Here is a 13,654-nt window from a genome sequence, read left to right as displayed (position 1 = left end):
CAAGTCTCAACTCTGCAAATCTCCAATAACAACCTAATAGCTCAAGCACAAGCTCTCACTAAACTAGTGCAGAGTCAACAGGCAGACGTTCAAGCCTTGGTGGACTCCCACAAGCACTTACAAATGTAAAATTTTGTTGCTTTGGGAACCATTATGGGCAAGCTCAACATTCCATTGACTTCCTGAGTCTGTGAGGTCAGAATTACCAACTCCCCTACTCATGCCTGTTCCCAAGACTAAAGGGGAGATATAAGCTAGGATTCAACAATCCAGAGATGCTGGTAAATCAAAGGAGCCTAGAAAATTGACTTCAATCACTCAGACTGCTCCAATCTCAAATGATGTTGGAAAGGAAAGATTCTAAAAGGCTGCAGAAGGACCAAATCAAAATCAAGAATTCAGTGAACTTCTTGTAGTACTAAGGATGTCTCTTCAAAACAACTACATCACATACAAAAGAGCATTGGCCAAGACCATCAACTCCATCAGGGCAGTAGTTGTGAATGTTGAAAACTATTTGCAGAAAAGGATTATTGTAAATATTAATGATGGTGGTGTGGACAGATGTCTTCAAGTGTCTCTTTCAAATTTCATAACTCTAAGAGCATCTGAGCTGGATGTTGTGATTGACAAAGTACATGTAGTAATCACATATGACACCCAGCTACTTCATGAGCTCAAAAATGCACATATAGCAGTTTTTTCTGAAGCCTATCTATATCCAAATAAAGGGGTGGCCTACATCTGTCCAAAACCAAACAATGCAAACAACTTATTGTTCCCAAAAACTGTGTCAAATCAAACATGAGGTTGATCATGACTCTTCAGTTTGATCTAAAGTACAAAAGGAACAAGAAGGTTGAAGATGAGGAGATGATAAGGATCTTGGATACATATCTATTAGATGTTGACACCATGTTGCCAAATCTGCAATTCAATTTAAAAGATGACAAGGATGATGATGAACCAAAGCATGATGAGCAAAAACCTTCTGGTTCAAATCTAAGTCAGTCTTTAAGAGCAATTGGCAGAAATGACAGGAAGCAAGATGAGAAGAAAGGCGATGATACGAAAAGAGGAGAAGAAAGAAAAGACAAGATGGCCCAGGACCACAAAAACAATCTCTACCAATCCAAATTAACCAAGCTCAACCCTATAAGCCAAAAAACTCAAATATTAAACCACCTCAAACCTCAAAGCCTAAATACTTGTACAAACAAACTGCTAATACCATTCTGAAAATACCAATCACCTCAAGCCAAATATTTCTCAAGAAAATCTTAAACCTACATCTGTTAAGCCATCAACCAAAATTCACTACAAGTCTATTGGGAGAAAACCTAAGAAAATGCAAGCTACTGAGAGTGTGACGCCCTCAATCTCGGGGTTAGGAAATGAGGACTCACACACCTCTAATCTAATAATTAAATACGCATAAACCCCGATTAACTACTAACAGGATCAACAGGATAAAGTATGAGACAAGATCACAACTACCAATCACAAAATATAACTTACAAACCCAAAATATTATTAAATAAACAATGTCGATTCCGGCTGGGAACCGACAGATAACCCATTGTATCTTTAAACACCACTTTCTAGGCGCGAGCTCACTCATTAACACCACTACCTGCTCTGGCAACCGGAAGCCCTCAACACGGTAGGGACCACCAGGTACGCTCTTACGAGCAGTGCGCCTAAGCCTGGCCATCTTCTTGCTTAACTGTCATGGTTAGATTAAGACAAAACAAATGAGTATAAAACTCAGCAAGTAACTATATAGCAGTTCTACAATATCAAATCACAATATACTTGAACAAACTAGGGCATTCTACTTTAATTAATCTAGGTAGCAGATTTCCATCTTTTTTTTCCTGGGATAAGGAAAGGATTCTGAAGAATAGTAGGGGCTTTCAAGGAACAAGGCTCGAAACAGGACAAAAGCCAACATTCATTACAAATCATTTTAGGATTAAAGTAGATCTTTCGATAGAGGAAAGCAACAGTATTTCAAGATATAGAATCAATCATATGATCAACAATTTCAAGAATCAGGGTTCTCGAGCTTTAAGCTCCACAATGACATAATCAACTCTTTTCAAAGCAATATAAACCATTTTCATTTTCAAAAATCAATTTACTGAACAAAAAGTTTCAGTTCCCTTTTAAATAATCACTTAGAACCCTTGATTGGATCACTTTATCTTTCCATTTCATTATATACGGGTGATCAGCCCGTATCGACCTCCATTCCGGTCTTTAAGGTACCAATCGGCATAATTTCAGCCTTAAGTTGGACTAGTCCCACTAGCCTCTTACCATGACTGGACTAGTCCCACTAGCCTCTTATGTCCCAATCCAATCCATCAGGAATTCATTTGGAAAACCTTGAGTTGGAAAAACAAGTAGGTTTTCTAAAATCCATTTTATCATTACCAAGCATTTGAAATCATTCGGACTCTTTCAAGTCGAAACTCATTCTTAAATCAGATTTTAAGGAAACAAAGTTCAGGGAGTGATTCAAAGGTATGCAAGGAATATTTCACAAGAATACTGTATCAAGGATAACAAGGCACTAAATTAGAAGGATCAACATTGGTTTAGGGATCAATAGGGTGATCAAGAGAAACAGGGTATCATTAAACAGGGTTAACAAGGATAATCAAAAGGCTCAATATAATCCATGGCTTAATAGGTACTTGAACAGAAAGACAGATTATCAAAGGGTGAAATCAATAGGATTATCAATAACAGGTTATCAAGAACAAGGGTACTTCAAATCAATATCAGGGTTTCATAAAGCAAGGGTTTCATATTTTAACAGTTCAATACTCTACATGGTATGAACACCATTCTTTTTATAACCATTTACACAAGTAATCAGAGTTACTTGCCTGGATTTGCTTTCCTGAAAGTTGAACTATTGCCACCTAGTAAATCCTTTCCTTTCCTAGCCTGAATGCCCTCATGCTCCGAATCTACAATAAAACCAAAAATATTAATCAGATTCCCAACTCTCGTTCCCGGAACGATCACTCTATACGATAACTCGATTATATCTTTGACTCGAGCATACGAATATAGCTTATACATATAAGCACATAGCACATAGCACATCCCTTTCTCGTAGTTTTATATCCTTATATACTTAACCATCAAAGCGCACTCGCTTAACCTTGGCTATTCCTCAAGTCACACTAACACAACTCTTTTACGAGTACAAGACCTATTCATAACCAAACATTTACGTTCGTATCTATCACTTATATCCTTTAAAATCAATCAATCTTAGTTTCCTTTTCTTTTGTTCCTTAATTCGAACCACATATTATAATCAAGCAACAAATTCATAATATTTACTTATACACCTTCAATCATCCTTTTAATCATAAAACCAAGCAATTTGACTTTCATTACCTATGGCCTATTCGGCCTTATCACACAAAATTAACCAAATTCTCACTTTAATTCACATACACACATACAACTCATTCAAAACTATTAAAGTATCATCCTTCTTTATAAAAATTCGAACCAAATTATACATACATGCTCGCATGCAATTCAATTTCAACTTATCATTATATCAAACACTTCATTTTCATCAAGTAAGCCAACTAAGTTTCTTAACACAATCCTAAATCACAACATGCAACCATTTATTCATCAAATTAATCCCTTTTTAACTCAATTTCATTCGGCAAAACTCAAACTTGCACCTCAAAAACAAATCAATGACATGCACATCTTGATCCTCTTTAAAACTAGCATGCAATCACTTTTAAACCATACAAACTTAGTGTTTACCAAGATTATCTCACAAAATTCAATTTCCTTTCTTGTTAACACAAAAATTTGAACCTAAACTTAGCATGCAACAACAATTTCATTCCTTTTTACTCTAATAGAAATCCATCATCATTTTAAACAAGTTAACTCAAATCATCCATTTTAAAGATTAACACCATTCGGGTTTTTCAAAAACAAAACATGCAACTTGATATCCTTAACCTTTAAGTCACAAATCAACCTATATTCAATCATTAAATCAATAACTCATGCATTTCAATACAATCAACTTGATTTCCTTAAAATAGTAAGGGTCATTCATCCTTTTAATCAAAACACCACATGCAAACACAAATACTTGATTTTAAGGTTCTAGAGCTCAGTTTTTAACATCATAGCTCACCACCGGTTCACCGGAGTTCATCACCGGTGGCGGTGGCATCTCGGTGGTGCCCTCATTCGAGGGTGTCCAACCACGAAGCCCCCGATTTCGTCAATTACGCAAGATAAACTAACATGCACATCTTTCCTATCATTGGTTTGCAAAGAATCAAGCTTAACAAGATGACATCAATCAACAACAAGAAGGACCATATGGTTCTCGGGTGAACACACACACCGAGCACACACACAACACACACACATCGACATGCAAGCTTAATCAGACACATGCACACGAATTAAAGCTCTTTTATGGAATAAGGATGAAGATTCGTGGAGTGTTTCAAGGAATTAGAGAGGGAGAGGCAATATACCGAGAGAAATCAAAGAGAGAGAGAGAGTTGCCGAGAGAGAGAGACAGAGAGTGAGAGTGAGAGTGAGTTCGGGAGAGAAAGAGAGAAAAGAGAGAAGAGAAAGTGAGTGCACAAAAGAAAGAAAAGAAAAGAAAGTGGGTTATATATACCACTTAGAAACAAGGGCAATCTGGTAATTTACTAACTCTCTTTTAACTCACTCATTCCTTTTCTTTTTACTCAAATGCAACAAAATTCAAATATAAAATATATCTCTCTCAGAAATCGAGAATTATTGAAAATGACAATTTTAACATCTAGGTCTCGAAATTAGCTTTTTATCTATTACTCATAATGAATTTTTGAGTGAACGGTTGATTTTATATGAATTTCGCAAACTTGCTTTATAAATACATTTTCTCATAAAATCAATTTAAAAATGCAAAGATCAACAATTAAATTCACTCATCATTTTTAAGAAGTCTCTAGGACCTTTACGGAAATAACAGAACAAATCCCATATTTTTATCTTACTCGAATGATTTTATAAAAATGCACGAAGGTTAATTAAACCTTTACTTAAATCACGTAATTCCTTTAAAATTCACAAAATTGACACGGAACACATAGTCATGCATATAGTAAAGCAATCACACATATACATTCACATAACGACTCGGGTCTGATCATAAAATTCATCCTTCTTTATTCTTTATCCTCTTTTACGCGTACCGGGTCACGTTCAGCCCGACGGCCCGACGTTCAGCGTTTTGATTACGCTTCTCAATATCTTTACTAATCAACACGTCACTTAGGACGAATACTTTATTTACTCATTCATTCATTCAATCACATAATTCATATTTTATATTCTTTAACTCCATATTAGGACGGGTTCCGTTCTACCTGACGGCCTGACACCACAGCTTATCTTTTAAGCTGACTCTTTAAATTGGAACGTTTTTATCCACGCTCATAAACTCTAGTATACAGATGAGACAAATAATCATCACTTAATCACATAATTATAATCACATCACATAACACACTCTTTATTTACTTAATTATGACGCAAAATTTCTCAGTCGTCACAATCTACCCTCCTTAAAAGGATTCTATCCCCAGAATCTAATCTAAGCAAATAGATGGGGATACTTTTCTTTCATTTCACTTTCTAATTCCCAAGTCGATTCCTCGACTAGTGGATTTCTCCACAACACTCTGACTACAGGTACAACTTTATTTCTAAGCGTCCTTTCTTTTTGATCCAAAATTCGCACTGGTTGTTCCACATAGGACAAATCTGGTTAGATTTCCACTGGTTCCAACTCGATCACATGGCTCGCATCAGCATTATACTTCTTCAGGAGAGATACATGAAACACATTGTGCAGATGTTGCATTTGCGGCGGCAGCGCCAATTCATATGCCACTTTCCCGATTCATCGTAATACTTCAAATGGTCCAATGTACCTTGGACTCAGCTTTCCTTTCTTTCCAAATCGAGTTAAACCTTTCCAAGGAGATATCTTCAACAAGAATTTATCTCCAGTTTCAAATTGCACATCTTTCCATTCTTGATTCGCGTACTTTGCCTGTCGGTTTTGAGCTGCAATTAATCTCTTTTGAATTATTTCAACCTTTTCTTTCGTTTGCTGAACTAGCTCTGGGCCAATTAACTTGCGCTCACCAACTTCGTCCCAATAAGTAGGGGATCTACACTTTCTTCCATACAACGCTTCATAAGGCGGCATGCCAATACTCGCGTGATAACTGTTGTTGTAGGAAAACTCAATTAAGGGCAAATGATCGTCCCAATTTCCTTTGAAATCTATTGCACAGGTTCGCAATATATCTTCAATCGATTGAATTGTCCTTTCACTTTGTCTGTCTGTCTGCGGATGATATGTTGTACTCATTTTCAATTTGGTTCCCAAATGATCATGGAATTATCGCCAAAATCTCGAATTAAACCTTGGATCTTTATCAGACACGATAGATACAGGAACTCCATGACGCATCACGATCTCTTCCAGATACAATTTGACCAACTTCTCTAATGAAAACCTTTCGTTTAACGGCAAGAAATGTGCTGACTTTGTCAACCGATCGATTACCACCCAAATCGCATCGTGATTTGACTTGGTTTTAGGTAATCCTACCACGAAATCTATCGCTATATGTTCCCATTTCCATTCGGGTATGTCCAGTGGCTGAAGCAATCCGCTTGGCCTTTGATGTTCCGCTTTAACTCTTTGGCACGTGTAACATTTACTTATCCATTCCGCAATTTCCTTTTTCATGTTTGGCCACCAAAAATTTTCTTTCAAATCCTGGTACATCTTCGTACTCCCAGGGTGAATTGAAAATCTCGAGTTATGCGCTTCTTGCAAAATCTCGTGCTTTAGTTCTACGACATTAGGTATCCAAATACGTGAGTTAATATGGTATATCCCTTTTCCATCCTTTTGAGCTTTAATTTCTTCTCCCGTCAACTTATCCTTTTCGCGATTCATCACTTGCTCTTGACAGTATCGAATCTTTTCCAAAATTTCAGGTTGAAACAGCATTGCATAAATAGCTTCACCTCCACATTTTGGAGTCTGCACATCTATTTCCATCTTGTCAAAGTCTTTGATTAATTCTTCCAATGACGTTAACATATTCAATTTTTCCTTTCGACTTAAAGCATCAGCTACCACATTTGCCTTTCCAGGATGATAGTTTATCGCACAATCATAATCTTTGATCAATTCCAACCACCTTCTTTGTCACATATTCAATTCTTTCTGAGTAAAGATATATACTTTAAGCTCTTATGGTCTGTATAAATCTCGCACTTTTCCCCGTATAAATAATGCCTCCAAATCTTAAGGGCAAACACAATTGCTGCCAATTCCAAATCATGCGTTGGATACTTCTGCTCGTGCGGCTTAAGTTGCATTGACGCATATGATATTACTTTCCCGTGTTGCATTAACACGCATCCAAGTCCTTTATATGAAGCATCGCTGAATATCACAAATTCCCCTTTATCATCTGGTAATACCAACACTTGGGCGATTACCAATCTCTTCTTTATCTCTTGAAAACTTTCCTCACACTTTTCTGTCCAAACAAAATTTTCGTTCTTTCTCGTCAACTTTGTCAATGGAACGGCAATCTTTGAGAAATCTTGCACAAATCTTCTATAGTATCCGGCTAATCCCAGAAAACTTCTGACTTCCGTCGGAGTCTTGGGTCTTTCCCAATTCATTGCAGCTTCTATCTTGGCTGGGTCCACTTTAATTCCTTCTTTATTAACTACATGACCAAAAAATTGCACTTCCTTTAGCCAAAATTCACACTTTGAAAACTTCGCATACAGCCTCTCTTTTCGCAGAATTTCCAAGGAAATCCTCAAATGCTCCTTATGATCTTCTTCCGTCTTGGAGTAAATCAGTATATCGTCGATAAACACAATAACGAACTTATCTAAATACTGCTTGAACATTCTGTTCATAAGATCCATAAATGCAGCTGGCGCATTCGTTAAGCCAAACGCCATTACTAAAAACTCATAATGTCCGTATCTCGTTCGAAACGCTGTCTTGGGTATATCTTCCGCTTTAATCTTTAACTGATGATACCCAGATCTTAAATCAATCTTTGAGAAACACAAAGCTCCTTTCAATTGGTCAAACAAGTCATCGATCCGCGGTAGAGGATACTTATTCTTGATCGTCAACTTATTCAGCTCACGGTAATCGATGCACAATCGCATACTTCCATCCTTTTTCTTTACAAATAACACCGATGTGCCCCACGGGGATACACTCGGTCGGATCATTCCTTTGTTCAACAATTCTTGCAACTGAGCTGCCAATTCCTTCATTTCGACCGGCGCCATGCGATAGGGAGCTTTCGACACTGGTTCCGTACCAGGAGCCAAGTCAATCGTAAATTCGATCTCTTTGTCTGGAGGTAGTCCAGACAATTCATCAGGAAATACATCCGGAAAATCTCTTACTACCGGAATATCATCGATCTTTACAGATTCTTTCTCCATATCCACGACATGAGCTAAATAAACTTCGCATCCTTGACGTATTAATCTTCTTGCCTCAATAGCCGTTAGAAATTTCTTCTCTTTCCTCTTTCCTTTAAATATCACTTCCTCACCATCCTTGGTTCTTAACTTCACCTTCTTACTTTTACATTCTATTTATGCCTCATGGTTTGACAACCAATCCATTCCTAGTATAACCTCAAATTCTCCTAACTTAAAAGGAATTAAGTCAACAGAAAAGTGTCGACCTTCTATAGACACATCACAATCGGGACAAATCTTATTAACAACAACTTTCTCTTGATTTGCTACCTCTATAATCAAATTAGGCTCTAGAGGGTACGCAACACAATTTACTTTATCAAGAATACTTTCAGAGATAAAAGATCTAGTTGCTCCAGAATCCATCAAAACTTTTACTTCTATTGAGTTTATAACAAGCATACATGCTACCACGTCCACCTCTTGCACCGCATCTTTCATTGTCATGTTAAAGGTTCTAGCTCTGGGTTGAGCTGATGGTGCTGGGAGAGACGACGGTCCAGCAATTCTGAGAACATTAGCCTTCTGCACAGGCTCTTTGCAATTCCTGGCCATATGGCCCACTTTGCCACACTTGAAACAAGCCAAATCAGGTTTCCTTACTCCATTTGAACATTCTGAAGAATAATGCCCCTTCTGGTTGCACTTAAAACATGTTATGTCCAGCTTATTACACCTCCCCGGGTGTCTCTTTCCACAATTCCTGCATTCTTGCATCTGGGGCCTGCTATCCTTTCCCGGTTGTCCAGCTTTCTGGAGACGGTTCTTTTGAGCTCCATTCCCGGGTCTAAACTTCTGGAACTTTTGGTTCTGACCTCCACCATTCTTTCCAAATTCCCTCTGAACTTTGAGCTTCCTTGCTGTAAGTCATATGTTATAGGCCTATTTGTATATTCGAGGATTCAACTCAACTCAAATAAGAATATAATAAGTAAATAGTGGATCTACCGTCACAGAGATCTCGCAAAGTAATATCTGTCAAAGGATTCAGAAACAAGGTTCATCTACAGACTTGAGGAATTAATTCACTGGAAGAAGTTCAAGAAATTGATCATGCCTCAGTGATATAAATCAAGATCGTGGATTTAATCAAGTGACAGAGATCTCGTCAGAGTATCAATTAATTACAAGGATTTAATCCGAAGAAAATCAAAGTGTCAAAGTCAAGACATGAAGAAACGTCACGGAAGTTAGTCACTCATGAACCAGACAGTACATCGAGTGTCAACATTGAAGTGGTGGAATTGATTCATATATTTCAATGATTTTCAGAAGATATACAGAAGAATTGATGCTGCTCAAGATTAGTATTAATTCTCTATTAATTAATTAAGTCATATAATTTAATTAAGAAAATAAATTATATCTACAAAAGATTAATTTATTTGATTAATTAAATTAATTGATTAATTAATTCAGAATTAATATTAAGGTTTTTCAGAATTTTTAATTGGTTAAAATCTGTTTTAATTCCAAAAAGACAACTGATTGTATTAGTATGACAATCGGTATGACAATCAATAGTCATACCGAAAGTCATGCTAATTCAGTTGATTGTCTTACCAGAATTATTATTAGATTAAAATCACTTATTAATTCAGCAAAAACAATCTGTTTGAACTACTATGACAATCGGTATGACAATTGATAGTCATACCGAAAGTCTTGCTAGTTCATTATGATTGTCTTGCTAGCTCTAAAGATAGTCCTACCGATTGTCTTACTGAGCCAAAGGATTGTCATGCCAGCTCTATTTTCATTCAGCTGAATTGATTAAAAGAAGCAGAAGCATTCATTCTTCATAATCCAACAAAAATAGAACCCGAGAATAAAAAGAAAAAGAAGCAGAAAAATATTTCATCTCATCTGCAAACTTCAAGATCAATTTCTAGATTGTAAAGTTAAATCCAATCAACTAGAAATCTTTATCTTGTTCTTGTGTAACAATCTAGCGGATCAAAATCCCTAGAACTTAATCTCAAATTGCGTTTAACATTTGAATCTTTTTATTACAAAAATAGAAAAAGTTCATGTCGAATTTATTCTAGATTTGTGATAATTAATTTGAGATTAATTCCTTGTAATCGATACAGTTGTTGTAACACCTTTCAAGTTTAATAATATTTTTATTTAACTTGAATTTTGTTTCACATTTTTTATTCCGCATTTAATTCGATTATTCGGTACTATTTGTATTCAACCCCCCTTCTACAAACACATTGGGACCTAACAATTGGTATCAGAGCCTTCTGATTAACGAACAAATCAAGATCCTAGACTTTTGTGATTTTTCAACTCCTTGAATTTTTATTCATTCAAAAATTCATAATGACTTCACAAAAAGTTGGAACCGTTAAAATTCCACAATTTGATAAAGAGAATTATATTATGTGGAAGAAGAAGATGCTCTTATTTTTACAAGTGGCAAATCCCAAATATTCAAACTTGTTAAAGAAAGGGATAAGAACTCCGATGGTTATTGAACCGGAGGTGATAGTAGATAATGTTGTGATCACCAAAGCCAGAACCTATCCTAAAGATCCTGAGGATTTTTCTCCTGCTGAAAAAGATGAAGCCTCCTTGGATGCCAGCCTTCAATTAATATTAATTGATTCCCTTGATCCCTTGATGAACAGACATGTGATGAACTGTAAAAATTCCAAACACATATGGGAAACTATTGAGGTGATTAATGAAGGCACAGAGGAAGTTAGGGAGAACAAGTTGGAGATCCTAACCTCTGAGTATGAATATTTTAAATCAAATCCAGGAGAAGGAATTACTGAAGTGTTTGAGAGGTACAATGCGTTGATCAACAACCTGAACATAAATGGGAAATATTATTCAATCAGGGAAGTCAACAAAAAGTTTCTTTTAACACTGCCAACTCATCTTGAACATAGAATCACTGCCATTAGAGAAGCTAGAGATCTGAGTGAGATTTCTTTGGATAGACTCTATGGTGTGTTGAAAACCTATGAGTTGGAGCAGATTTAGCAAAATGAAGTCTACGGGAAAGATAGAATGGTCAGCACATCTACTGCACTTGTAGCTGAAGGTCAACAACAACAGCAATCTCAACAATTGGAGAGAATGGTACAGTGTTCCAAGGCTGAGGAAAATATGTTAGTAGCAGAATATGATCCTCCTACTACAAATCAATCAAGTGATGATTTTTATTCCTTGGAAGAGCTGGAGCAATTGGAAGACGAGTCAATGGCCCAAATTGTCAAGAGATTCTCCCATGTCAGATTTAAGAGGAATCCCAAGCTTAAGTACAAGTCCAACTACAACAAATTCCAGAAAGGTGGATCTTCATCCTCTAACACCAGCAGTGGTGGATACAAAACAGGGATGGTTGATCGGAGCACCATTGGATGCTATAACTGCAATGAGTTGGGACACTTTGCCACAGAATGTAGGAAGCCAAAGCAAGTAAGAAAGAACTCTGAAAGGGCTTATCTGGCAAAGGGAAGAAGCTGGGATGATACTGACAGTGAAGATGAAGATGAAGGAAATCTTGCTCTTATGGCTATTGATGGAAAAGCTTCATCGTCAAGAATAGAGGTAAAACTTTCTGATGCTGAAATAGTTTATCATCTAAGAGGTAACTTAGATTGTGCACGTCGTGATAATGAACTGTTAAGTTTACAGATCACAGACCTTGAGAAAGAGGTCAATGAATTAAGACTTGTGCATATTAATCAAGACAAATTAAAAGAACAAGTATCTTTTCTAGAGAATAGAGTTGACTGTTATAGAAAACTCGAAACTATTCTCAAAGACAAGATCACCGGTCTTGAGACTAAGGTTAGAGCCTACTTCAATTCTTGTTCGAAGGCTAAAGAGTTCTATAGTAAGCAATCTGTTAATCAAACATCTGGAATAGGTTATGATTACAATGTTGCTATTGGAGAATTAGGCATAAACTCCCCTCCTCGTGTCTGTGCTAAAGGGAGGGAAGTACCACATGTGCTTAAGGGTGTTGATGAACCCCTCTATAAACCATCAATTGCTGAACCATTTGATGCGACCTCTTCTGTTATTCAAGAAGAAATACGTGCTGAAGATCTTGCTAATGAGAAGGTTGTTTCCAAGTCAAGTGTGTCGAAAGTTCCAGTCAAAGTTGTGAAAGCAACTGAGACTAACTCAGACACACATGAGTTGGATAACAAAAATGCCATGTCTACCATGCATAAATTGCCTGCTGTTAATCACTCTCATAAAGCATGTGGTGTTTCTAATTGTATGTCTTGTGCTTTTAATATGATGTATGCTTATTTTAATGGTAAGCATGTTTCTAATGATAAGACTACTCCTCGTCAGCATGTGAATAACAAGAAGCATGATAGGTCTAAGACTGCCAGTCCTTCTAAGGCTAGAAAGGAGACATTTATGCCTAAGCTTAAATAGAAATTTGTTAAGGCTGTTTACAAGGTCAAATGTTCAGTCATTGAGAAAGTTGAGACAATTAAAATTAAAAATGTTGTTTTGCCTGACAAAGGACAATTCTACAAGTATGCCGGGCCCAACCAAGTTTGGGTTCCGAAGAAGGTCTAATCCATTTGTAGTGCAGGGCATTAAACAGGTGTAACCGGTAGTGTGGATTCTTGACAGTGGATCATCAAGACATATGACCGGAGATAGAGCCCTGTTATCAAATGTGGATTGAGAAAGCTGGCCCACTGGTTACCTTTGGAGATAACAGCAAAGGTTTATCCGAGGGATATGGCTGTTTGCAAGCTGGTAATGTTATCATTGAACTTGTAAATAGTTTCTATATTTTTACTATATTTATATAAGTTTTTATTTGTATTTTCTGTAATTGTAAATATTGTATGATATATGAAATTGAATGTTGATATCTAGTTGATAGATATTTGGTATTTAATTCATTGATATTTGTTTTTATTATTATTATTTGTATTGTATTATTTTTTTTTATTTTTATTTTATTTTAAATATTATGCAACATAATAATTAGTATCTAAAGTACTTGACAAGTATCGGTCAATGATATGTTGTTAACATTATGTTG

Source organism: Apium graveolens, chromosome 11 (assembly GCF_009905375.1).
Source record: "Apium graveolens cultivar Ventura chromosome 11, ASM990537v1, whole genome shotgun sequence".
NCBI classification, from domain to species: Eukaryota; Viridiplantae; Streptophyta; class Magnoliopsida; order Apiales; family Apiaceae; genus Apium; species Apium graveolens.
This window is presented reverse-complemented; position numbering follows the sequence as displayed.